Source organism: Mastigoproctus giganteus, chromosome 4 (genome assembly GCF_048544385.1).
Source record: "Mastigoproctus giganteus isolate SK-2022 chromosome 4, ASM4854438v1, whole genome shotgun sequence".
NCBI lineage: Eukaryota > Metazoa > Arthropoda > Arachnida > Uropygi > Thelyphonidae > Mastigoproctus > Mastigoproctus giganteus.
In genome coordinates, this window is record NC_143578.1 from 151,651,519 (window position 1) to 151,677,790 (window position 26,272).

A 26,272-nucleotide genomic window follows, 5' to 3' on the forward strand; every position below is an offset into this window, starting at 1 on the left:
TTCTTGAATAAACACAAACACGAAATTTTTACACAACTGGTAAAAATGCGGAAATTAATACGTAGTAAATGTTAGGTCAGATGTTCAAAATTTTCATTACCGGCATGAACACATAAAAGACCTTTTGCAGGAGCCGAACATCAACATATGTAGTCGTCCATATGTAAACTGTATTTTACGGGATTTCGATTGTATCTTCTGCCAGAAATCTCGAACTGTCCTAGGTTCAAAATATCTTACTGTGTGGCAATGTACAGTTTATTATTTAGTTATCCCCATATGAAAAAAAAAAAAAAAAAACAGATGTAAGCCTTGGTAATTTTAGAGAATATTAACGAGCAGTCCCTAGAGAACCTACCCACCGTTAGGCATTGATATTAGTGTGAAAGTTTGGTGTTCCATCACGCTGCCAGGAATGCACCTGTGTGTCTAGAAGCATTTCTTGTTAAAGGAAGTAAAATATTCATTAACGTCTCAAGATAACTTTGTCCTTAACGATATCACTGAAACTGCAAGTCCGATTTTTTCATAAGACGAGGGGCCCATCCAATATTCCTGGATGGTTACCAGCCATCTGAATAAAATACAGTATATGGATTTTCATTTGTTCAATACATTTGGGACGATTCACGTGTCCATTACTTCGAATGTGGCTTCGTCTGATCATATAACTATATTTTACTATATATTATCTGTATTTTTAATAGTCATTCTTTATGTTCAAGTTTATTCTGTCATTTGTTTTTCCTTAATAATCATTTCGCAAGTGCCTTAAGTTATTTATGCTTATCCCATTTATTCAATTTAAGATTAATTTGCATATTTCCGTTTGGTTTACATTTGTCGACTGATTGGGTCGATTGCATTTGCTTGTTACTCTCGTTTATTTCAGCTATAGAGGGCGGTATTCGGACAGTATGGGAACACCCACTGACCTTTGGCTGGATAGCGGTCAATGGCTGGAATACGATCCTTTTGGAGTTCACACATGCTGTGATCCCTGAGGAGGTGGTGCTCGTGGGTTCCCTGTCTTTATTTTTAATTTAACTTTTCCTTCGGTAGGTGTGAGCGTGCGCCTTCTTGGAATGAGGGAAGGGGGGAGTCGTGCACTGCCGAAGATGACTGTTGCTTTGTTTCGTTCTTATTTTCACGATTTTATTTCATTTTATTTTGAATATTAGGGCACCTTGGTACTCGGATAGCAGAATCGCACCTTGCCAAGTATACCCCTAATTGTAGCATTAAATTGCAGCATTAGTTTCGTGACAATTAGTCTTACTTTTTCCGCAAACAGTCTTAGAAAAATAACCACATTTGTCGTTATAGTAAAGATTTCTAATGATTAAATTTGGAATACCAATTAAGAGCAGTTGAATATCCTGGAACAGAATGTCTGTTATAACTGTCTCTGTTCATTATTACTCGTTGTAATACTGAAGTTGTAAAAGTTGTAAATTTGTATAGACACATTTATAAGATCTGACTAAAACTTTGTATCATAGGTTTTGTAGTGCCATTTGATGGTTTTTCTCCTTGCGAATGGGATGCGATGGTTTTCTCCTTGCGAATTTACGGCAGTTTTTCGGCGTAGCCTTTGCACAGATGGTCCACTAAGATGATACACAATTGCTGTTTAAAACCGTCGGGAACTACATCACCCGCATGTGTATTCAGTTATTTTCATAAAATATACGGTGTCCCAAACAATTTTATAATTTCCCATTGACAAATAACGGTTAGCTCATCAATGAGCATATAGATGATTAAATAGTCTTTTCTGAGCAACATAGACACGGTTGTTAGGGAGTGGTATTGGAAATTCAAAAACACTGGTAATTGCGGAATATGAATCTCATCAGCTGTCTCGCATGACAATTACGCAAGAGTAAAACAAATTTGTGGACGGGGTTAATAGTAGCGAAATGATCGACATGAAAGTTAGAACTGTTAGGACAGTTGGTAGAACCGCTATCCTCTAAACAGCGGGTGGAAAAGACCAGAATTCGAATGCTGTCGATGACGCGAATAATTTTTATAGGCCATTTTCTCAAAAATGGCTGAGGTAGTTGGTCTCAGGGAGGGTAGCACGATTTTTTCTCGCGTAAACTCGGGATTTTTATCCAGCAAACAGGCAAATCGACCACACACACACACACACACACACACACACACACACACACACACACACACACACACACACACACACACACACAATTTAGAAACATAATATATATAGCGCAATATGGTCTAAGTCACTGATGTGCCTATAACCCAACAAAAACATAGTCTTATTCCATTAACTCCTCTACCCATATGGCCGTCTTAAAATAAACGAAAACAGTATACAGAAAATTTATTTAATAGTGCACGGAGTGAAGAGTAAGTTGTAGATACGTTGAACGGGCTGTGATAAATTCTTCTGTTGAGTTGAAAGTTGAAATTATCGAAGGTAAAAATAGATGGGAAAAAGAACAGTTTTATTATTATTATTATTATTATTATTATTATTATTATTATTATTCAACTTTAACTTGCATTTGTGGTAAATGGCTTACATATCCCCGTTGCAAAGTAACCTGGAGATAAGTATCTAAAGGCTTGGCGGAATTTGCATGTACCATGTAAAGCATATATAAAACGAGAAATGGACTCATAGGCCTTGTGTCGTCAGAAAAATTATGGATGAGACTGTAAAATCCTCATATGGACCTAGGCCCTGGAGGCACGTATTGGATGAAGTTGTTAATATGTAAAATCCTCATCCATCGTGTTTTTAAAAACAGCATTATCCTAAATGGAAGCACGTGTCTATATTTAGTGATTCTTTTTACTTATATTTAACCACGAGTAAATCAAAAGGCTAAATAATTGCTCTATACGCGTTTATCCGGAAATGTTGTAATTCACTTGAATTTTTTTCTCAAAATTAAGTTAGTGATGATAATTTCCCAGGGGTTTTCTAACATCAGTTTAATTTGCAGTACTTGTCAACAAACTGCTAATTTGTGAAACAACCAGTGACAGCATCATTTCACTAACTCCGTTCAGCGAAAATAAAGCACGAAGTATCTGAAATATTGCGCTACTGTGATATCCACACTGTCTTCCAATCTCATCAGCTTCTCATTAGCAGACCCTTACTAACTTACTTCTGTTCAATTTGCAAGACAAGAACTGAGCAAAATCTCCATCGCAGCAAGGACAGAAAAACATGAAAACACAGCAAGCAAAAGTAAATATTCATCTTTAGAGATACTATAAATAAGCCCTTCATACCTTTATTCTTTAATCTTTAAGGGGCTGATTAAGAAGCATTTTTCAGGTATTTTTTTTTGTTCGGAAATGCTGAAATGACACGATATGTGAGAAAGAGAAACACAGAAAACCACTCAAAGCTTGTGGAGTAAGGGAGAATTATCGTAATGAAGCTTGATGTGGAAAGCACGGTCTGGAGAGAGTAAAGTACAGTGTCAGCATGTTCTCTACAAAGTGGCAGAGGTGTTGGCTCGGCACCATCCTCCATCGCTCAGTGTCAAGATGGATTCTCTCATGTTCCTCCCCCACCGCTTGTCAGGAGGATGGAAGCTGTACCCGAGAGGTTGATACAGCTCCCCAAGGAGAGTCAGTCACAGTTGTGGGTAGAGAGGAGAAGAGATGAAGAGAAACGGTGACAGCGATGATTTAACCTTTCGTATTTCACTTAATAAAGGTCACTTTGGCTCTACTTCCATTCTCATCTCTTCTCACTCTTCACGCACTTGCTCCTCCTGCTATATACATGTATAACTCTCGGGAGAACTTTCCACACTTATTTAACATAAGAAATATCAAAAGTGATTGTCCAAATTCCTGCTGATCGCCAGTGAATTATTTTCCAGATTTACAACTATGAAAATTTAAATGAAAATAGGCGAAATGGACGGTACTCCCAAAGTTATAAAAAAGTTTATTTTGCCCAGCACTGAAACTTTGGAATTCGCCGAACTGGTATAAATTCATGGACATCTACAGATGAGTTCAACAGACTCTCCAGAATCCGATTATCTTTAATTTATGAAGTCAGAAAGAACAATGCACATAACTGGAAGTAAATATGCAAAATATGTACAGGAATGTACACAGTCCTGTACATATTGTGCAAAGGGGATTCTCCATTTTGTCTAAAACGAAGAACCCCCTTTGTTGTAGAGTAACACGTAGTAATTCTCTGCAGTATTGTTTGCAATCTCAAATTTCCTACAAGTTTGCTGATATGATAACCATACAGTTTCTTCCTATGGATGGTCCTTCAAAATAGTCAGAGCTGTGTGAGAGAGAAACGCACTACACCGAATGACAATTTTAAATCAACGATAAAACTGTATGCAGTGATACAAGGAACTAAGAGAACACAAATGCAGTATAGAAGTGTTATTGCAAAAAAAAAAAAAAGTAAAGTCCATAATAAACTAAAAGATATATTACTTTTGTACACATAATTCAACAGTAGACAAAAGTAAGCTATCGTATTCAATTATTCATTTGTTAATACTCAAAACAGATACACGATACTTTCCGATTTTTTTTTTTTTTTTTTCGTTTTTATCAACTAATGATGATATAAGACAATGCATCTATCAGATTGATCTTTATGAACAATAACTTACACCATAATACTGGTTGTTGACAATCCCAGTGTTATAAAAATTTAATGGATGGAGCGATAAAGAACTGATAGCTACGTATTTTTGTGTACAACTCATTGAACTTAACAATTATTCATTGGTTAGTATGATCCAATCCAAAATTTAGAAGATTAATTAATATACAGTAAATGCGGACGTAAATATGGACAGAGAGAGAGAGAGAGAAAGAGAGAGAGAGAGAGAGAGAGAGAGAGAGAGAGAGAGGAGAGAGAAGTTGAATCACACGAAAAACAGATATCTCGGAACGCACAATTAAACCTATAACTCAGGCCTATAGTTGTTTTATGGGGTTTTTCTAATTATACGTGTCCTTCAGTAAATCGTATATGCTGAATTCAAAAATGGCATCCATTTTTTATCCTATCCTTAAATTTTTCTCAATTCTTTTTAAAAAATACGCAAAAATAATATTGCTTTTTTTTATTATTCAAAAAAGCAAAGGAAAAACATTACAGAATTTATTTAAAAGACATATTGTGCATATTTAGGATAAAACTTGGATCGCAAGTAAACCACAACCATATAAAGTTCGCCACACTTGTGTTGAAAGGTTGAAAAATGGAACCAAAGTAACAAAAAAAAAAAAAAAAAACCATTTGTTATTCCCATTCTGACGTGAAACGAGAAGTTACGGGAATGACTGATATTTTTCTTTATATAAAGTGCAAGACCACAGCACTAAAATATAAAGGGCATTTCGTATCCGAATCAACAATCCACGCTAATACTCATCACACAAATACTTGATCTGCCCACACCACGGCCTCTGGAAACCCTCGATAAAATATCATCATCAGATTCCAAATTTAATGTATAATATACATTGCCCTACCATTAATATATCCAAATCATCTTTGAGTGTATCTACAGCATTGAGGTCAGGGCTCTCAGCTAGCTAGTCCAACTTCTCGATGGCCATGCCCTCAAACCAGTTGGTCACAACGCGAGCAGTATGACATGGAGCATTGTCCTGCTGATACAAATATAGGACTTCCCAACGTGTTGTCAACTAAGGGAACTCATTATTGTCCAGGACATCTAGACAGACCTCAGCATTCATAGTTTTCTTTAAAACAAGCAGTGATCCGAAACCAAACCATGAAAAACAGCCACAGATCACAACGCTGCCTCCGCCAAACTTCATTGTTGGGAAGTTACAGTCTGGCAGGTAACTTTCTCTAAGCACCCACCATACTGATGACCGTCACACTAATAGACCATGTACCTGACTCGGCATTCCAAAGTCTGGAGTGACGGTCTATGAATGGTTTGCTTTACACCAAGCAAGACAACATCTGGCATTAGTAGGGATAATTGGTGGCTTGTGAACGTCAAAATATACGACCGTGAAAATGCACATTATGCAGCATGCTGGGCACTGTAGTGCTAACGTGTGTCCCAATCGCCTCTCTGAGGGCCTGCGCGTGCTGCGACAACGTAGATCTACATTCCGAGCGGAGGATTCTTTGCAGATTCTGTCACCTTTCATCATCGGAGGTTTCCAGATCGTTTCGTGACGGTTTCAGAGTAGTCCACTTCCATTTGCAGACCATATCACCAATCGTGAAACTAAGAATCTTCAGTTTCGTTGACATGTCACATACAGACTGACTGCTTATGTGCACCTATTAGTATTCCGCACTGCAAATCTGTTAACTCCGTCGATCGCGGAATCTTTCATTAACAATCGTACCACACTCTCCTCGAAGGCTTACAAGCATATTTATAGTTGTGTCTGACAAGTGGCACTTGGGTAGGCCGTGGCCAACTATCAACGGAAGTGTCCGGATATTAATACTAGGGCAAGTGTATGTTTCAAGTATGGCGACAGTGGCAATTTCCAGTATTTAAATGTAAAGTGAACCGAAACAGTTCACATAAAGGGAGATAAACAATTTGGTGAGAGATTTGAGTCTTCTAAAATTTTCTGCACCCCGGTATCAAGACTCCAAACCAAACAAACTACTCTCTCCAAGGATATTTATTATCTTGGTACCGACAACACGAGGAAGAGTTCATTCTATACTTTTCTCAGGAAAATTCGCTTGTCTATTGTAGCAGTATATCCGGATTAATGATTGCCTTAGGAGCTTTATTAGTATATGAACCAAGTGAGTGGCGACTGTTTCATCGATTCCTCCGAAACTAGCCTGAAAAGTTTTTTCTTCTTCTTCTTGATAAAGGAAACGTTAATGATTCTGTTTCAACTGCACATTTGGTTCACTTAAAGAAGACATACGAAAACTTCAGACTTCTTCCTAATAAATGTGAAAAAAAAGAAAAAAAAAATGGTTGCTTTTGTGGAGACTTGAAGTTTCTATGTGCAATGATTACATTAAAATTCCATGATTCACATGTGACCAGGTTAGCAGAGACCGTGTGAGGAAAAAAAGAAATAATAAATAAATAAAAACAACAGCAGAAACAGTTTTGTTAAACACGATGATCAAGTCCTTATACTTCGAAATACAAGCTAGTTTCGATACCAAAATCAATAAATAAATGTTGGCTATCAAAGTGGCAGAAAACATCTAATTAAGAGATTAAGTGATAACAGTAATAAAAGACAACAGTAAAAGTGCAGAGCAGAAACAAATCTGAAAATACATAAAAAGAAAAGAATATTGCTGATCGAAATAATAACGATGTGTCCCTCAAAGCAACTTTTCCAATAATCATCGAGTTATAAAAAATAATATAATAAAATCAATGGCAACTTTACTCATGCTGCTTGTTTTGTTTCAATCTGCTAAACCAGTCTTCAAATATTTCTCAGTTTTTATGTTATCATTCCAGAAAAAGAAACAAACTGACGCCATAATGGAGTAAACTAAGAGGTAGTTAGGATAATAAACTCTGAACACAATCCAAACGGTCTGGCGAACTTTAGCACATCGGTTGCAGCTGTGCATGGGAAATTGAAAATAAGTGCAGGAAAGATGTTGTGCGTCCAATTTTGCATCCAATGAAATTTATAAAGAGATATCTGATGCCTTTACATTTCTATGAATTTTAAAATGATTTTTTTTTTTTTTTTTTATTGGCTCTGGATGCATTGTAAGAAATTCCAAGATAACCAGCGCTGTATTTATGAAAGAATGACAATTTTGTAGTTCATCAAACTAAATATTAAAGAAAATTAAGTGAGAACAAAAAAAAAAAAAACAAAAAAAAAACCGTAATTAGCAGTTATTTCACACTCTTTCCTAACAATAACTCGCCAAGGGTCATTCGATGAACCAAAGGTGCTAAATTACAGTACTATAACATCAGGCTACACAAGATATCAATCTTTCATTCCAGTAAAGTATGGTCAAATGTTCAAAAGTTCACAAAATAATCGAAGCAATCAATGAAATTTACTATGGAAATACATTATGTTATTACTCAACAATACCGTTAGTGAACTTCTAGATAAGTATCATCATCAGCCATTTTCAATCCACTACAGGATGAAGGCCTCTCCAGCAACTTTCCAGTTCCTTCTGTTTTGTGCAATGGCCATCCATTTACTACCCACACACTCATGAATTTCATCTGTCCATCTCCGTTGTTGTCTTCCAGGTTTTATCTCAGCTCCTCTAAGATAAGTATATCAAGTCTATAATATGCAAATTAGTTCCTCTGCTGGATACAGATTTTGCCGAGTATACAGCAGAACAAGCTGCCGATCTGAATGGCGTTTTATTACGGCCTACCAGCCGGCCAACACAAAGAATCTCGCTCTCACGATGTTAATGAGAGTGCCTAAGAATCCTGTTGATGTTGAATGCATACTGCTCCAAGAGAGCAGTTCGTGTAAGGTTCAGGAGAGTGGTTGATGACTGGAAATTTACCACCTAAAAGTATCCCATCGTACTCAATGTTTCAGGTCTGGGGCCCATGGTGGCCACTCCATTGAAAAATATGCTGACCCGAACAAAAGCTTCTGTTCCGAGAAAATACACTTGTATTTTGTGCATTTGTTACATGTGAAATAAATGCACGTACTAAACCACAAAAATGCTTCAAAGAAACTTAAAACCACGAATACTTGTGCAGAAGCTTCTATTTCATACCGACCAAACATGCACAAATAAGACGCATCAAAGAATAATACCATAATAAAAAAATTACTTAAACAAAATCTCATTAGATAAAAGAAACCAAATCATACCTGAATTTCAAAATGACATCCATCCCATATGAAACAGAACTCTAAAAACTTTCCAAAATATACGGATTAAAACTATAATCCACAAAGAGATCCCAATCTTAATAAAACTGCACGTTAACTTCATGTCCATCAATAAACACTAAACATTAAAGAATTTTCGCTGGAAAAACTAGAAAGCTGATATGAAGCAGCCCCGAAGAAAAGTTCCATGCGTAACTTTATGAAAGAAAGTGTTCAATAGGTAATTTTACGAAAAGAAGTGTTCAATACGTAATTTTATGAAAAAAAAGTGTTCAATAGGTAATTTTATGCCAATAGGGCAGCCTTTCAGGCATAGAAGGGGCTGAGGGCAAATTTGAAAAGAAAGAGGGTAGTAGAACGTCTCCTCTATCTGGGAACCCCAGTAACTTTGGAGGATAAAGTTGGATCATCCAGGATGATGCAGAACCTCACCATGAGAACAAGCAGTTACAGTCCCGAAGCAAAGCCTTTAATCTTTTCTTCAATTAATTTTTTTTTCTAATATTCTACAGTATTTTTTTTTTTCGTTCAAGTATGATGAACTAAGACTGTGAGGTGTCGGTATATAATATCTGTGGACTGTATATATTCAATAGCCTGTTTGCTCGTTTTTTGTTTTTTTTTTTTTGAATGAAAAATACGAGTTTCTTGGAGAATAAACCATGCAATCCAAAACAGACTTAATCGGCTACGTTGTAAAGAAATCCATAAAAGTTCCTCCTGCCTTGACGGGATGTATCTCTCAACTTCTGTCGAAAATATTTTCCGTGAGGTGTCATGGAAGGGGCATTCCTAGTCTAACAGGCAAAAAAATTAAAAGATGTAACACTTAAACGACCTATGAATTCCACAGATTTCCCATGAACCAAGGTGAAACGTATTTAGAGCTAAATGAGTTAACGCATTCAGGCACTGAAGGCAATGCTTCTCTGAAACTGCATTTTGTGCTTTCCCACTTACCGATTTACAAATTTCTTTGCAGAGAACTAAAGTCGTACAAAAATTATGTATCACTTGGCTCCAGAATAAATTACAATAGCTGTGGTCAATTCAAAATTAGTGTGGGAATGCAGCAGCAGCAGCACACGCGTTTCAACTGACCGTGGTTCGAGTCCAAATTACTGCTAAATACGGTAGTAGTGTTCATTGTCAAAAATGATTAGTAGTCAACACCTCTGACCTAGTGGCGGTGCCGGAATATAAACAGAACTTTCTTTTTTACACTAATGCATGAATTCCAACTAAAGGTGGGACTATAGTCCCACCTTTTAGTTGAAAGAACGTTGGTCTTATGATTCTTTTTTTTTTCAGAAATTTTTGACCTCATACATTATTTCAGCACGCCATATCTCGACTTTTTTGACCTTAGTGGAATACTGTTAGGATTTGGAACTGTTGTTGGTGGGTTTTAGGTGCATAAGATACTTGCATAATAAGGATGGGGCTATATTTCCCAGTTGTTATGTTTCCATAAGTGTGTGTTCATAGGCGGAGTTCCATGTTCTGCCAGCTGATAAACCCGGAGTGAAGGGGCTTTAGAAATTCATCCAATCTATGACAACTGGAACGCGGCCCTCTCAAAACAAGTGACAAAACCATTATATTATCTCGGTAGACTACGGATTTGTACTTGATACTTACAGTTATAGAAGTTACACAGAGCTAAGAAAAATATATACATACAATGATAACCCAGTTTAATATAATATAATAAATTATATAATAAGTAGCAGTAGCTTTCAAGACTAACGAGTCTCTTTTTCAACTGATTTAAATACAACGGATAAGTGCAATTGCACTTGCACTTATCCGTTGTATTTAAATCAGTTGAAAAAGAGACTCGTTAGTCTTGAAAGCTACTGCTACTTATTATATATTTTATTAAACTGGGTTATCATTGTATGTATATATTTTTCTTAACCATGGACCCCAGTACACCAGGCCCATTCGTTACAATTACACAGAGCTAGCCACTAAAGTAAAAAAATATGCATATTCCTCATAATTGATTATAAGTAACCCGACTATCGAATTTGTCTAGAAAATTGCGAAGTATTTTGTTTCCCTTGTACTACTGTGTTTTTAGAGCGACTTTTTTTTAGTATATTTTTAATCGCTATTATATTGCTAGCTAATTACGACAGTGATCTGTATGTATGAGATAAATTATTTACAATATATTCATAAAGTGTTTATTGTCCTTTTACAGTTTACAGTTTATTGTCCTTTTACGTTGTCCTTTTACAGTTTCTCAGCCAGCGAGTCTCAAAAGTTCAAAGACTACTTAAAATATTTAAATATATATTTTTTAAATAAAAAATAAATAAAATAAAATAATATTAGCGATTAAAATATGTTTTCAAAATTCTGAGCAGTTTTAGAAGGCAGAACACCAGACGTTCCCAATGTGTGGGGCGAGCCCCCTGAGGGAGTCTTGGTGTCTTTTTTTGGAGGGGGGGGGGAGTTGTTTATAAACCCTTTTTTAACGAAATGTTTTTCAGCAGTGGTAGCTACGACAACACAGTATCATTCTCCTACAAACCTGAAAACGAACTTAGAGTAGTCATTTCAAAACTTCGACCTTGGTAAGATTCAAGAGGCAACCACATCCATTCCATCCCAAGTGGGAAGCGTATTTTATTTCAATTTTTTGAGATTATATATATATATATATATATATATATATATATATATATAATCTTTACTATATATAAAAGTAACATATACAATATACCCTTCACAGAAACAATGCAAGAGGTTTTACATTGGCTGGTGGACAATGGCCTTGGGGAACGGAGCCCACATCGAGATTCAGCCCCAAGAGTCAACAACGGAATAAGTTTCAGAAATTATTTACAATATATATTATACTTCTGACATTATATTCGACATTATTATACTGCCCATGTTAATGTGCAGTTTGCCTGGTTAAGGCAAGGCCATCAAGGATCTGTTAAATGTATTGAAGTACATAATTTAAAAAGGTATATATATATATATATATATACATACACACACATAAAAGGTTCTGTTAAATGTATCGAAGTACATAATTTAAAAAGTTATACTGTATATATATATATATATATATATATATATATATATATATATATATATATATATATATATATATCTGATAATTAAAATAGATCTGATATTTAAAATAAAATAAAAACATCAGCCAGTAGTACGGCAAAAAAGTAGAGCGAAACACAACGTAAAATAATATAAAATAAACAAACAGGGAAGGGAAAGAAAGGGTAATAAGACAAAAAAGTAGTCGTTAATCCCCTGTATAATTTAGTCATTAAACCCAATTAATAAAAACGATGTAATTTTAAATAATGCCAATTATAGTTAATTTAGCGGTTCCTCCCCAGAAGGTACCAGTTCCAAAAGACGTGAAATATCACCCAAAGGGGGGGGTTAAAGAAACTACAAAAAATTAAAATTAAAATATCAAAATGATAGACTGACCATCATGCCCCATATCGACAGAGGACCACGAGGCCAATAATGGTCATGGAATCGCTGCATTTCAATCGTCATACAAATCATCGCAAAGGCGGAAATATCGAAGAACCAAACCACCCTACCATTCTCCGATAGATCAACCAATGCAGAGGATTTGCATGGCGGTGGTCCTTATGCAGCGAGAAATAATCTATAGAACAGACAGCACTCTAGATCAGAGATCTGATTATTTTAAATATCAGATCTATTTTAATTATCAGATATAATTAGGCTTCATGTGGAGGATTTGCATTTGCTGCCTCTAATGATAGCTTTTTATTTATTTTATTTATTTTATTTTATTTTTATTACCTTTGCCTAACTTTTATATTACATCATATATATATATATATATATATATATATATATATAAATTTTATGTCAAATCTGTTTATTTGCACTTGTTTGGAAGGAGGAGAAATTAACTTTATGAAATATTTCGGGATGGGGCGCAAGGTCCAAAATTTGGAAACTTTTCCGACGATCAGTGAATTATACAACTCTCTTACAATTGGTGTTTATTTTTCATTTATTACATGGCATTTGCATCTCATCGGTAAGAAGGCGACTTCTAAATAAACAAATATACACTGAGTAGCCACTTCATTAGGTACCCCTACCTAATAATGAGTAGGGGTATATAATGCACTTTAGCCCACAAAACAGCCTATTTTTAAAATATATAAAGCCATTCTTTTTTGCCATAAACTATTGATCATATATATATATATATATTTTTTTTTTTTTTTTAATCCCAACACGTTATTATGGTACTGTTTTAAATTTTTGTATGTGTGTACCGTTTTAACTGAAATGAAATGGAACCAACTGAAAGGAAAAGCATAATGTGTAATCAGATAGTTAAAGAAGTAAATTTTATTAAATAAAGTAAAATAAAAAAATCGCTTTTTATGTAATAAAATAAAATAATAGAGTGCTTTAAGATTACATAAAAAATAATTCTTGTTTAGATATGGCTCTCTTGTATGCTTCCGCCACGATTCTCATGAATATTAAGCATTTACATTCGATATTATTGTACTGCTGGAAGCGGTCACGAGAGCATACTGCGAATTATCTTGAGGCTGACTAGTGGCGGGCGAAGTACGACGCAAAAACTTGCCTGCGAATAATCAAAACCGCAATTAGCGAGGTCGTTCACGATGAAAATTATTTCCCTGTGAGCTGTCCTACAATGTTCAGGAGTCTTCAGAAGTCCCGCAGTACAACGAAACGTTATTGCCCTTAAGAATCGTGAACAGATCTGATTCAAAAGTTCTGAAGTAACTTTTGTTTCGCTCAGTCTGTTTAATATTCATTATTTTTTTCCTCTGTTTCTGCACAATATTCTTTTTAATAACCTGATCGGAATAATAGAAAGCGTTTAATTATTGCATTTATTGTTCTCTTTCTCCTCAAGGACATTCTCGTTCAAATCCTGTCATGATTCACTACGATGTCTTGTCTTTTCTCCCCCCCCCCACCCCGCCATTCTTAAAATTCTTTCTTCCGGAAAATCAGGGGAAGGAAAAGCAAAGAATCAAAATAACCGGAACTAATTCATGGATGAGTTAAACTTGATTAAGGACACTGCTGAACATCTGCTTTAAAAAAAAAAAAAAAAAGAATAATTTCTAAACTTCATTTCAACATGAACTTAAAGCCCTTCTCATTCCAGAACGATGAAAATGGAAGTTCACTGGTGCACCAAATGTCAAAAATAACAAAAATTGTTAAAGTTAAGTTTTCATTTGCATTTCCTGTTTTCATTATTCTGTGGAATTCATTCCAAAAATAAAAAGAGATGCTACTTTTTTCTATCTTTTCTTGCCTTTAAACTTAGCAGATGCTATCCTATATGCTGCCACACTGTTTCAAAATATTAAAATCCATGAATAAAAATGAGATAATTAAACAGCAAAATAAACAAATTATAAAAATTAAGGCACCAATACTCTAGTATTTTCTTACTAAGAAAAGACAAAGTGTTTTTAATGAGATCACTGATCGTCGCAATGGTAGGCTACCACTACAAGTTGCCTCAGTACTTCATCCCATATAAACAGAATTTCTCTGAAAAGAGAAGTCATAACTACATTTGTAATATGATGCTGCCCTAACCAGATAGTTGTCTCGGTACTTAATTAGCACCTCATGAGAAGTCAGGCACCCCATTAGTGCGAAACCTCACAAGCATGGGTAAACTTCTGTTTACTGCCTTCTTAATAAAATATTCATGTAATACTGTGAATTTATTAATGAATTCTTAACAGGAAAGCAAAGCTCGTTATTAGTTCAATTATAGTACAACTCGGGGAAAAAAATACCATTTTTGTAAATGTCACTCTTTTGTACAAATGCAATACACAAATTACATCCAAGAATTGAAATGTCTCCACCCCTATCTCCCTCTCTCTCGATAATAAGGCGCCTCCGTAGCCAGGTGGGCAGGAGCAGCAGTGCGTAGCACACGCTTCTTGATCAGACCAGGGTTCGAGCCCGTGACCACCAAATACGGAGGATGCAGAAAGGTCAGGGAATGACCAGCGCATATCCCCGGAGCAATAGGGCATTAGTTGCTAATGCTCCTAAAAATCAAATAACAACAACAACAACTCGATAATAAAATGAAACTTTCATTAACATATTAAAACTCAATAAATAGTCTAATTATAATGTCATTAGTTATCTTTATAGTCCGAATGCCCTTGAGACATTCCCGAATATGCCCATCCTTCAAACAAGTTGTATTAACCTTGTTTTGTAAATATCGACCCCATCCCAACCAGAACAATTAAATTTAACAATCAAATTTAACGGAATATAAAATTAAAAACAAAAGAATCCAAATCACGAATTTAATTCAGAGGCATCAATTTAAAATGGAAACTGGGCGCTCCGGTGTATAAATATGACTGCCGGGAACTCCTTTACAATATCAAAAACCATATTATAGGAAAACTGGAATGTAGCCCCAGGGATAATCGAATGACTTTGACTTTTGATTATGACTCTCGATATTCCTGCTAGTTTATATATCCCTCAAATTGAGAACCTTGTGATCAGACCACATCCTGAAGGTAGGCATAACCATTCCCATAGCCTACGGAACGCTCTCCATCACAGAAGGATTAAGGCGACTGTTCCCTACTGACACCCTGGCACTTTTAGAGACTTAAAAATCAACACGAACAGATATTGCTAGGATAAGACCTACAGCAATCTTACTGCAGCTGAAATAGTAGTAGTAGTAGCAGTAATAGAGGCATCTGATGCAAGAAAGCAAGTGTATCAGTGTATGTAGCATCAGCCAAAAAAAAAAAAAAAAAACCAACAATTTCACACAACCATTCCCTCTAAAAGTTTGTCCAGTTCCTCCTTGAATTTATTTAAGCTATCAGCTTCTACAACGACAGATGGAAGTTTGTTCCAACAATTAACCACCCGCTGGCTAAAGGCAAATTTCCGCACATCTATTCTACAACTGTCTTTCCTCAATTTGAATCTATGCCCCCTCAGGTTCGTAATCTGAGCAAGCAGAAGAATGCCATCAGAATTCAGCGCTCCCAACCCATTCAAAGCCTTATACACCTCAATCATAGCATCTCGCAGGTGCGTAGTCTCCAGCCGCTGCAATTTGCCTTTCTTGGTAAGAGGACCCCTTCGTTCCCCTCACCAATCTTGTTGCCCTTCTCTGTACATGCTCAAGCAACTCTACATCCTTCCTAAAATGAGGCCTCCAGACCTGTACGCAGTACTCAAGGCGTGGCCTGACCATTGCCTTACACAAACAGAAAGATTTAATTCTTGTGAATCCATTCATGTGTACACATCATTCTTTGTTATTGTTATTAAGCACTGATGGATGTAAGTGTACCACTCTCCTAGATAAATTTCTGTACAGGGGTCTTTGATCAACAAAAGGATAATAATAATTCCAACAACAAAAATAATAATAATAATAATAATAAACCAAATCAGTATTTCAGAAAACAATTACTAAAGAAGGGCATGCAGCAATTATAGCACCACTGAGGTCTCACATTTGTTCAACTTCTACTGGTAATCACAGACGAAATAAAAGCTTATTAAATAAAAATCGTAATTAGTGCTATTAAGAGGGCCAGAAGACTGGTATGCGTAACTAGAGGGAATACTTTCGAGGAGCACGAGCAAATATTAAAGGGGATGTTCTTTTTTTGTTTCTCCCAACTATATGTACATGCTTTTTTATATGTATATATATTTTTTCATTTTCCTCAAATCCTCTTTAGGAAAGAAAAAGCACTGCTACAAGAAAAAAAAAAAAAAATCCACGAGTTAGACACAATAGATGTCGCACAAACTTTTAGGAAAATGCTTGATCGTTAATTTTTTGAAACTTTTTAATTAAAAAAATAATAAATAAAACATTTATCCTAAATTTAAATTAAGAAATAATGAGGATAAGTTCAACTTCCAGCATTGTAGAATATGTCTGCGGACAACTGCAAATCGACTGTTCCATAACAAATTAAATTTTAAAAAAGTAATAAAAATAAATTTAGTCCCCCACTTGACCCTATGAATTGAGACAATGTGTGCGTTACAGCAAGGAAACCTCATAGTATTCATAATTATTTCTACCTTTACAGAACTCACTCATTGAATCATTTAAGCTTCTTTGATGATCCGTAATTCTCATTTCGCTTGTTTTTGTTATTCCGACAAATGCCATCAATTCGGCAGAACCACAGAGGTTATAAAGGTGAACGAGGGCAGGAACATAATTACATGCTAAATTTTATTTATTTCCTCGCTTCGCCATTATCACAGCTAGCCTGATAAGCTGTAAGAACAGATAAACTTATTTCACTTCGATTAATCTGCATGAGAGACTTTTCCCTAGCTGGAAAGATGGAGCTGAAAATGAAGAGATGTACCAGTATCAAATTCAGCTATTAATATTAACAATTATTACGTATTTATTAATAATTAATACGTAATGAACGTAAGAGAACATAAGCCAAAACAATCCACGAAGAAATGGTCACCGTTTATGAAGAAGACTGCACGGGTTACAGTGTTGTTGCAAATTGGTACAAACAATTCAAATGTGGAAGAACCTCATAATGAAGAAATCCCAGGATGCACAGCAACTGCTGTTACAGAAGACAGTGTTGCAAAAATTGAAGCATTAATCCTGGAAGATCGCCGTATCAGAGTGAAAGAACTGGCCGCAGAGCTCCAAATTAGACATCATCCCTCAACAGTTGCATATGAATAAAGTGTCTGTTAGATGGGTTCCCAGATTTCTAACCCCTTACCAGAAGAAGGAAAGGGCACAGTGCGCACATGACATCGATGAAGTCGATGTGCCAGAAAAAGCAAGAGGAGTTTTTTCACGGCTAGTCACCATCGATGAAACCGGAATTTATCACTATGATCCCTAAATTTAGCAAATGTCAAAACAGTGGAAGCATGCAGAATCACGCCCCCCCCCCCACACACACAAAAAAGGCAATGGTGCAACCAAGTGCTAGCAAGATAATGCTGCCAGTTTTTTTTTTTTTGGGGGGGGGGGGATCAGTATGGTGTAATACTAACAGGTTACCTTCAAAATGGCTCTACTGTGACGGCGAAGTATTATTCCAACCTCATAAATCTACATACTGCTATAAAAGAAAAAAAGACGGGGAAAACTATAAAAAGGTGTGCGTCTGTCTGCTCCACGATAATGCCCCTGTGCATTCCCGCATGCTGCAGTGAGGTATGCCCACGAATGTGGGTTTGAAATATTGCCTTATCCTGCTTAATCCCGACCTTGTACTTTCAGATTTCTTCCTCTTTCCTGTTCTGAAGCCCTTTCTTCGTGAAAAACATTTTGCTGCTGATGATGATTAGGTGATTTTTACTGTCCAGTCGTGGTTTGAAAGACAGACAGAGAACTTCTACAAAACTGGCCTATGGAAGTGTATTGAGAGGAGGAAAAAATATGTCATTTTGTCTGGTGACTATGTTGAAAAAGTGTAATACCTGGTGTTTGTTTCAACTTTCTATCACAACTACTTCTGGGTGAATACAAATCTTTTTTTGAACCCCCTCCCTCCTCATCATACAAAGCATTTTAGAATATGCAGTGAACTATATCGGGCATTTGGTTTACATTGGCCATCTTTCATGGGTAACACATAGGATGCACTAGATACGTTTTGTGTTCAGATTACCACGTGTCTAACTTTCCTCATCAATGACACCATGAAAGACGTCTCGCAATAACATACTGCAAGGGAGGAAATTTCAATTGGCAAATGTCCTATTCAGTAATGCAATTCGTTCTAATTATAACAACAGACTTAGGTAAAAAAAAAAAAAAAAAACACTGAATGCAGTATTTTCTGTCTCTAAAGGACGCGATGGAATCAATCGGACTTAGCTGCTACTTCGAATCTAATGTTTGCTATGTAGCTAACAGTAACCCACATATGCACATAAATGTCATTTATTTGCAGTTTTATTTCAATCGCAGCTTGGATTAAATATTATTGATGTTACAATATAATACAGTGATAGCCAAACGATAATATGCATAACCATACTATCGTTTGGTAGCATGGATTATTCTCCTGGAAATTCGGGTTTTTTGTCCAGCAAACAGAAAATCGACCACAGAATATTCGCAATTTACAGACAGTATATACGGATCAATATGGCTGCTAATGCTCCTTAAAAAAAAAAACTATCTTATATATGCACATGCTTTTTTTATATATATTTGCTCATGTACATCTTTATATAACACTACAGGAAGGAATAGCAAAAGCTTAAAAAGCGGTACTCACCTTGAAATTAATCTGCGATGGTTTACTTAGGTAGCGTGGTTAATGTTTAAGTTGAATTGTTGAATTGAAAAATTAAAAGGGAGGGAAGTAGGTAAAAGTTGACTGAGTTAAATAGGCGCAAGGAAATGGAAGTGTACACATCCAATCCTTGGTTGTCATCGAAATAAAGAGAAGAAGAATAATTAAAAACTATGTAAGTGAATCCGATGAAGCCAATAGTCTTTACGAGGACTTTCGTTAGTTAGAGAACGTCTTCAGTTGGCAATGTGTGGGGAGAGAACGCGCGTGATATTTTAAGAATAAAAAATTATACTCTCGTGATGCCTTTTTTGACATGTGGGAACTTTAATCTCGAGAGGTTCCAAATTGGGGAAAGATTGAAGGGGAGTTTAGAATTTAGAATTTTGAGGTTAGAGTGGTGCTTGTACCATTCAATAACTAGGGCTTCATATTGGAGTATTCTGTAACTGGATTTTAGTTTAATGATGGAAATGGCAGAGTTGATGAGCGGGTTGTGGTTGTGAGTCTGGGCATGAGTTGTAAGTTCTGTGACAGATTGGTTGGACATGAGACTATGAAAATGGTAGTATGCACGGGTATTGGATGTTTTTGATGAGCCAAATTTAGTAGTGGTACTTCCGACGCCCAGACTCACAACCACAACCCGCTCATCGACTCTGCCATTTCCATCATTAAACTAAAATCCAGTTACAGAATACTCCAATATGAAGCCCTAGTTATTGAATGGTACAAGCACCACTCTAACCTCAAAATTCTAAATTCTAAACTCCCCTTCAATCTTTCCCCAATTTGGAACCTCTCGAGATTAAAGTTCCCACATGTCAAAAAAGGCATCACGAGAGTATAATTTTTTATTCTTAAAATATCACGCGCGTTCTCTCCCCACACATTGCCAACTGAAGACGTTCTCTAACTAACGAAAGTCCTCGTAAAGACTATTGGCTTCATCGGATTCACTTACATAGTTTTTAATTATTCTTCTTCTCTTTATTTCGATGACAACCAAGGATTGGATGTGTACACTTCCATTTCCTTGCGCCTATTTAACTCAGTCAACTTTTACCTACTTCCCTCCCTTTTAATTTTTCAATTCAACAATTCAACTTAAACATTAACCACGCTACCTAAGTAAACCATCGCAGATTAATTTCAAGGTGAGTACCGCTTTTTAAGCTTTTGCTATTCCTTTCTAGTCTATTAACACGGTACTTGAAGATTTCTAAAAATTTCGTATTGTCATAACACTACAGGCTAATTAAATTTTTAAAAAATAATAAAAGTCACTACAACCGAGATAATAATAGCCAAAGCTTCTAGCTGGAAGTCAAACGCTGATGGAGCTGATGATCAGATCATGCTTGAGTCGGATGCGCTAAATTTCACCAAGGTTTGGTCATTCTGTGAAAGCTAAATACTCTGCTTACGCCCTCATGCTGGTTGAAAAGTCTGAAACCTTGCGTATATCCCCTGATCGTCCCATTAATGTGTGGTATACAGTAGCACGCAAATAAACGAATGTCAGCAAGGGTTGAAGCATGGTCGCCACAACCAGAACCATTCAATGGGTTCTTGAGAACAGGTGCATTGTTGATTTTGGAGTCCCTTTCGTTTGGTTCTTAAATTATAGTATAACCATTTAAGTGCCCTTCTGTGTTAGGGCCCCCCCGGGTGCGGCGCATCCTATGTACCCCCATTTTGCACGGCCCTGACCACACCAAACAGAGGAATAGCCAATTCTCGGTGACGACACTAGACAATAGATGGTTCCCATTGCCTTCACTACTACTCTGTTTAAGGGGGACTGGAGTGGTCACACATGGAATAAAACATATTTTGGATTCCAAACGAACACCCTAGCTTCTTCACACCCCATTTCTTCTATCATGCAGTACAAGTTAAGCGTTTTGATGGTACGACAAGCACTACGGCTAGAATCAAACCTTCTTACGTTCCAAGTTACATTTTTAAAACAGGTGGTTTTTTTTTTTTTTTTTTTTTTTTTAACAGGCCGACAGAACCTATTGGCAATACCCCAAAAAAGTATCCAGATACTTTGCCAGTATGGCATATAAATAATTGGTTGACTGATTGCTCTTTTTTTCTTTTTTGCATTTTGGAGCATCAACTACTTCGATTACAGTGCACCGATTCATAGATAGGCTAGCTAATATGGTTATTATCATGTAGTCCATTTGTATAAGTGTACCCTACCGTTGCTTGATATCGACCTTTAAGAATCCGTCCATTCTCAGAAGGGCTTTGAACTCACACCATTCTAAACGAGTAGCACAACACACCGTACTACGACTGGAAGGAGTCCGAATCGAATAATGTGTATAGCGAGACAGAGGGAAAAAGAATACCAAGATGTAACGTATCAATGAAGAGTTAAACAAGTTTAGTAATCTCATTTGGAAAAATAATTAAACTTTCCAAAAACTAACTTATTTCAACTTCTTAATTGTTTATTACTAATGAACTTACACAGCTGGTTCATCTACCTAAGAGAATATTAGATAATTATGATACCTCTCTGTGTTCTTGGCTTAAATTTGTTCAATTTTAGAAATAGGGATCTAACCAATAACTAGAAATTAAACTATAAATAAATAAATAAGCCTATCGATCTGTGATTCCAGCCTTTCCTCAGTGGCTCTCAATTAGCTAATCTAAATAAATTTCTAATATTCTCATGATGGCTGATTCCAGAAGAATTTACATATTCATTGTGATACTGTATGGGATTAGGGATAATCAGGATTTTCTGGCGCTACTACACAATGAGTGGTACAATCTGCGTGACAGCGAACAGGCTGGAACTCGCTACCACCTTACTTGCATTGCGCACGCTAACCAGTGGACCACGGCCAACCCGTGGTCCAGAGTTGGCGTACACGGCTACATTAACTTACTGTGTATTATACAAATGATAATTTGTATCTCTGCACACAAAGGAATATAACCTCATTCGTTTATTCCTCTGCGTGTTGAAATCAAAACAGGTAGATGCAGTTAGCACCTTTGAGATATTAAGTTATTCCCGTATATTAATCACCTCCCACTTACTGGAAATCCCATGCATTGTTTTGCTGATACAGTACACAATCTTTCACTTTCTACTATGACAAATCCCCTTCTGTTGATACAACTTTGGCAGAATGCACCCATAAAGCATGCAGAATAACATTCCTATCAAAGACATTTCCGCATAGTGCTATGGTGCAATTCTCCATCCTCATTTCTAAACTGAGTGGCTATGTAGCACAAAAATCTGCCGCCAAAAAATCCACCATCTGCCGTGAAAACTGGAAATCAGCACCAGCTAATGATTACGATATGAATATTTCTATAATCATCATGGTTGGAAGCAAGAATCTATGAATTACGTTTAAATATCAGGACTGAATCTTACCCCAGTATGTACATCTTCTCAGTTAAAGGCTTTTAGGGATGAAATTATTTTGTAAATAAATTTAAAAAATAGATTTAATAATAACAATTTCCCAATTATCCGTCAGAATTTTAAATGTTAATCTCCATCGGTAAGTAGAAAACGTAGTTCATTAAACTCTTTCATAACTCAATCCTATCTTATTTCTCACAAACATAAATAATGGAATGAAACAGTTGCTCACATATCTTCAACAACAGAAGATGTCTAGCTAAGAATATATCTCATTACTAGGATTAACCGTGCCTTTTTTTTTTACCTAAATTGGCATGAAAGTATCACAAATATCGTTTCTTCTAACTGTTCTTCTAAACAAACAGTTAATAATTCTGTACAAATTTACTTTACAATGAAATACTGTTTCTACACCCACTCTTAAATTTATCTACCTTATCCAAAACATGGAGTCAGATTAATTAATGATCCGTCTCTCACAGATGCATTCCCCCTTCCCTCCTTATTACACGATTGGTGCTGCATTCTTTTTCTACAAATATTTCCAGGAGCACTGTTCTTGTGAATGGTGTCTATACATAATTTCATCTCATTTATTCCTTCAATTAGTAGGGAATATGTGCATAACCTCTCCAGTTCACGGTTAAACTCACAGCTCACCAAACTAACTTTTTTTTTTCTTTTTCATTTATTGTTTCTGTTTCTACGTCTTGAACAACCTCTCTTTTCTCCGTATATATTTTCAAAAGATTAAGACCTACGAAAAAATTTAAGTCCAATGCCAACAAGTTTCTTCTAGGTTGTAGGTACGTCGAAAGCCAGTATGGGCACCGTGGCAAACATCCTTACTGGATCCAACTCTCCAATTCCTCTCTAATAAGAGCTCTCAAGATTTGGAAGTGGGTATAACTTCTCCAAAACAAAAAACGATTTGGACTATAATAAAAAAAAAAAGCAAGGAAAACATTTAATCAGATGCGACCATTTAATCTTGAAAGTATTCTGCTGTTACTACCACTCATAAAATCCAAGACGTTATATACGGTCTGTTAGACGCCCAATACGTAGCAGTTAACTTGCTTTTAAGAACTTTCTATTCCGCATAGGTCAAAACTCGTGATCGCGGAAATTCGAAAGAATAATCATCTCTCTTCAAGAGGCGTGATACTTAATGTACCTCTCTTTCTTCCAAGTTGACAGACGTCACTAATGTGAATTCCAAAGACTGAGCACATGAATCGGATACCAGTTTTTCCCTCCTTTCTTATTCCTTTTTTCCTTTCTACAGTCATACTACAATTCTTACACTCAAGTTGATTTGCCAAAAAAAAAAAAAAAAACCTTTTTGGAATCTGTGAACAAAACGATATTGTAAACCTAAAAATAAAAAAGAAATAACAGATGAATACATAGTCACAGCCTTTAGAATCATAAAGCATGTCGTATATGGTGGCTAGGCGATCCCGATGCAATATGAAGAGAGTTTAACAAGTCCCGGCATATGAGATCGCAATAATATTTTTATAAGAATATTAGCAAAACGTATGAGCATTAGATATTATCACAAAAAATTAAATGCAAAGGTGGTACTAGAGTGTGCATGCGCTATAATGAATAGAACATTTAGGTCCAACAATAATTCAGTAAAAGTTCAATTCAATTGGATGATAGTTTCTGTTTATAGGGTCGGGTTAGTTTGTTTTCGAGCTCCAAATATTTTAAAAGCTTTTGGCTACTAAAATGGATGAAAACCTACACTTTTTTTGAACGCTGATGATGCGGCAGGTGAGTACTGTAGTGTGAATATAAAACACACTCCGGACCGTAGTCTGTCAGCTTTTCTGCACGACTTCTACGTGAGACAGGCAGGCAAACAAACTACCCAGCACATTTTAAAGAACAAGTGCGCTTTATACACGTCCAATTTTCGAACACTAAAACCTTGGAAAACAGTAAGTGACAGCAGTAGTATTTAAAAAACAAAAAGTTCGGACAAAGACTCCTTTCAAGTGTGCTGCAGATAAAAATAACTCCAACAGTCAAGGGATTGCTTCATGTATATAAACTGGAGAACCAGACGACCGATTAAAGAGACGACCACGAGTGATTAAGCACGGCATAAAAACGAGGTCATCCGACACAAGGTTGAAGTCAACGCTTCTTGCAAAAGGTTCTTCCCACCTGTCCCATTCAAATGGGGTCTCTTTCTATTCGCGAAAGTGATATGGCAAAGAACTGTTATATTCTTATTACGAATTACACGCAGCTTGTCGAAAGGCACATAAATTTTCAATAAACTCAAACTCGATCGAAGAACACTTCTTAAATGCAGTGTGAATGTCATGAGTTGTTGGTGCGTGTGTACAAAGTATTCTGCGGATTGTCATATAAATCCTTATCAGGCGGAAAGAATCGCTGAAATTAATAAAAGGTGATAAAAAAAAAAGGCTTTGAAAACTATTACCAATTTATAGCATAGTCTGATTTGTGGATAGGAATGTAATGATGGGGAGGAGCAGAGAGAGCGACCGCTGGTGAGCGCGAAATTTCCTTTTGGTATCAAATTTATATTGGAAAATAATGGTGCAGAAATTAACCACTACCTTCGGAGACTGTGGACTCTCGCTGTGCCAACGTTTTTGGATGAAGACAGAATTTTCAATGAGGTTTATTATTTGCAGACCGCGAAAGTTTCGCGGGCTGAAAATAATAAATCGTAAAGCAAAATAACATTTTACTCTTGAAGTACCGATGTAACCAGTTCCAGTTTATCCCTTCGGCTTCCAAAGCTTTATCCATTATAAAAGCTACAGGTATAAATACCTGCTTAAATATAACAATATAAATATAATTTCTTTGATTTTATCCTCTAAAAAGCCAAAGATTAACTCAGGCTGATCCCTGGAATTTCGAATCTCAATGTGGGTCATTGCACTATTTATTTTTCATATTTAATATCCTTTTGATGTTTACCTTTGGCTGTGGCTCAAAGTTGTTCTGAGCCAGTTCTTATTTATTTTGATTTTTTCCAACCCATCTAAGGTTTACACTTTTGTAATACTAGCCACTTATTCATGGAAATAAACATTTAATTGAACACATTCGTGTTTAAAGCATATTTCGCAGGTTTTCACCGGAGATTTTCTGAAAAACTTTTCCCAGCTATATATCTGCAGTTGCGGGCTTCTGCATACACCAACTTGATCAAATCATCTTATCAGAAGTATAAAAGTTTCTCACTGAATCAATACACAGATACATGGAGAATGCAAGCTTTAATACTGTAGTATGATATTTGAATAATTTGAGCCATATGTTTAGCTACGGTGACAACAGGTTGACCTACACTAATGCGATCTTCACACAATTCAGATTCAAGAGTATATTCCTGTTCCTCACCAGAAATAAAAATGAAATAAATATAAAACAAAGCCTTCCTACTGAAACAAAGCCATTGATACTTCAATTCTGATGAACAACATATCTGAAGGTAGACACATGAAAAAAAATGAAATAACAGCATGATGCTCACAATTTACTTGTATGATATACGCATCAACGAAATCAAATTGAAATAAATAATGTACATATATTAATAAAAATACTACACAGAGCCCATCATAAAGAATAAAATAATGTAAAGTAATAA

The 26,272-nt window shown here is 36.0% G+C and overlaps 1 protein-coding gene across 2 annotated transcripts in view; it reads right to left on the reverse strand.

The window, feature by feature from the left end:
• LOC150087122 (pre-B-cell leukemia transcription factor 1-like) overlaps positions 1-26,272 on the reverse strand; it is a 591,592-nt gene that overhangs the window by 390,134 nt on the left and 175,186 nt on the right. The gene's annotated exons all lie outside the window — the stretch shown is intronic.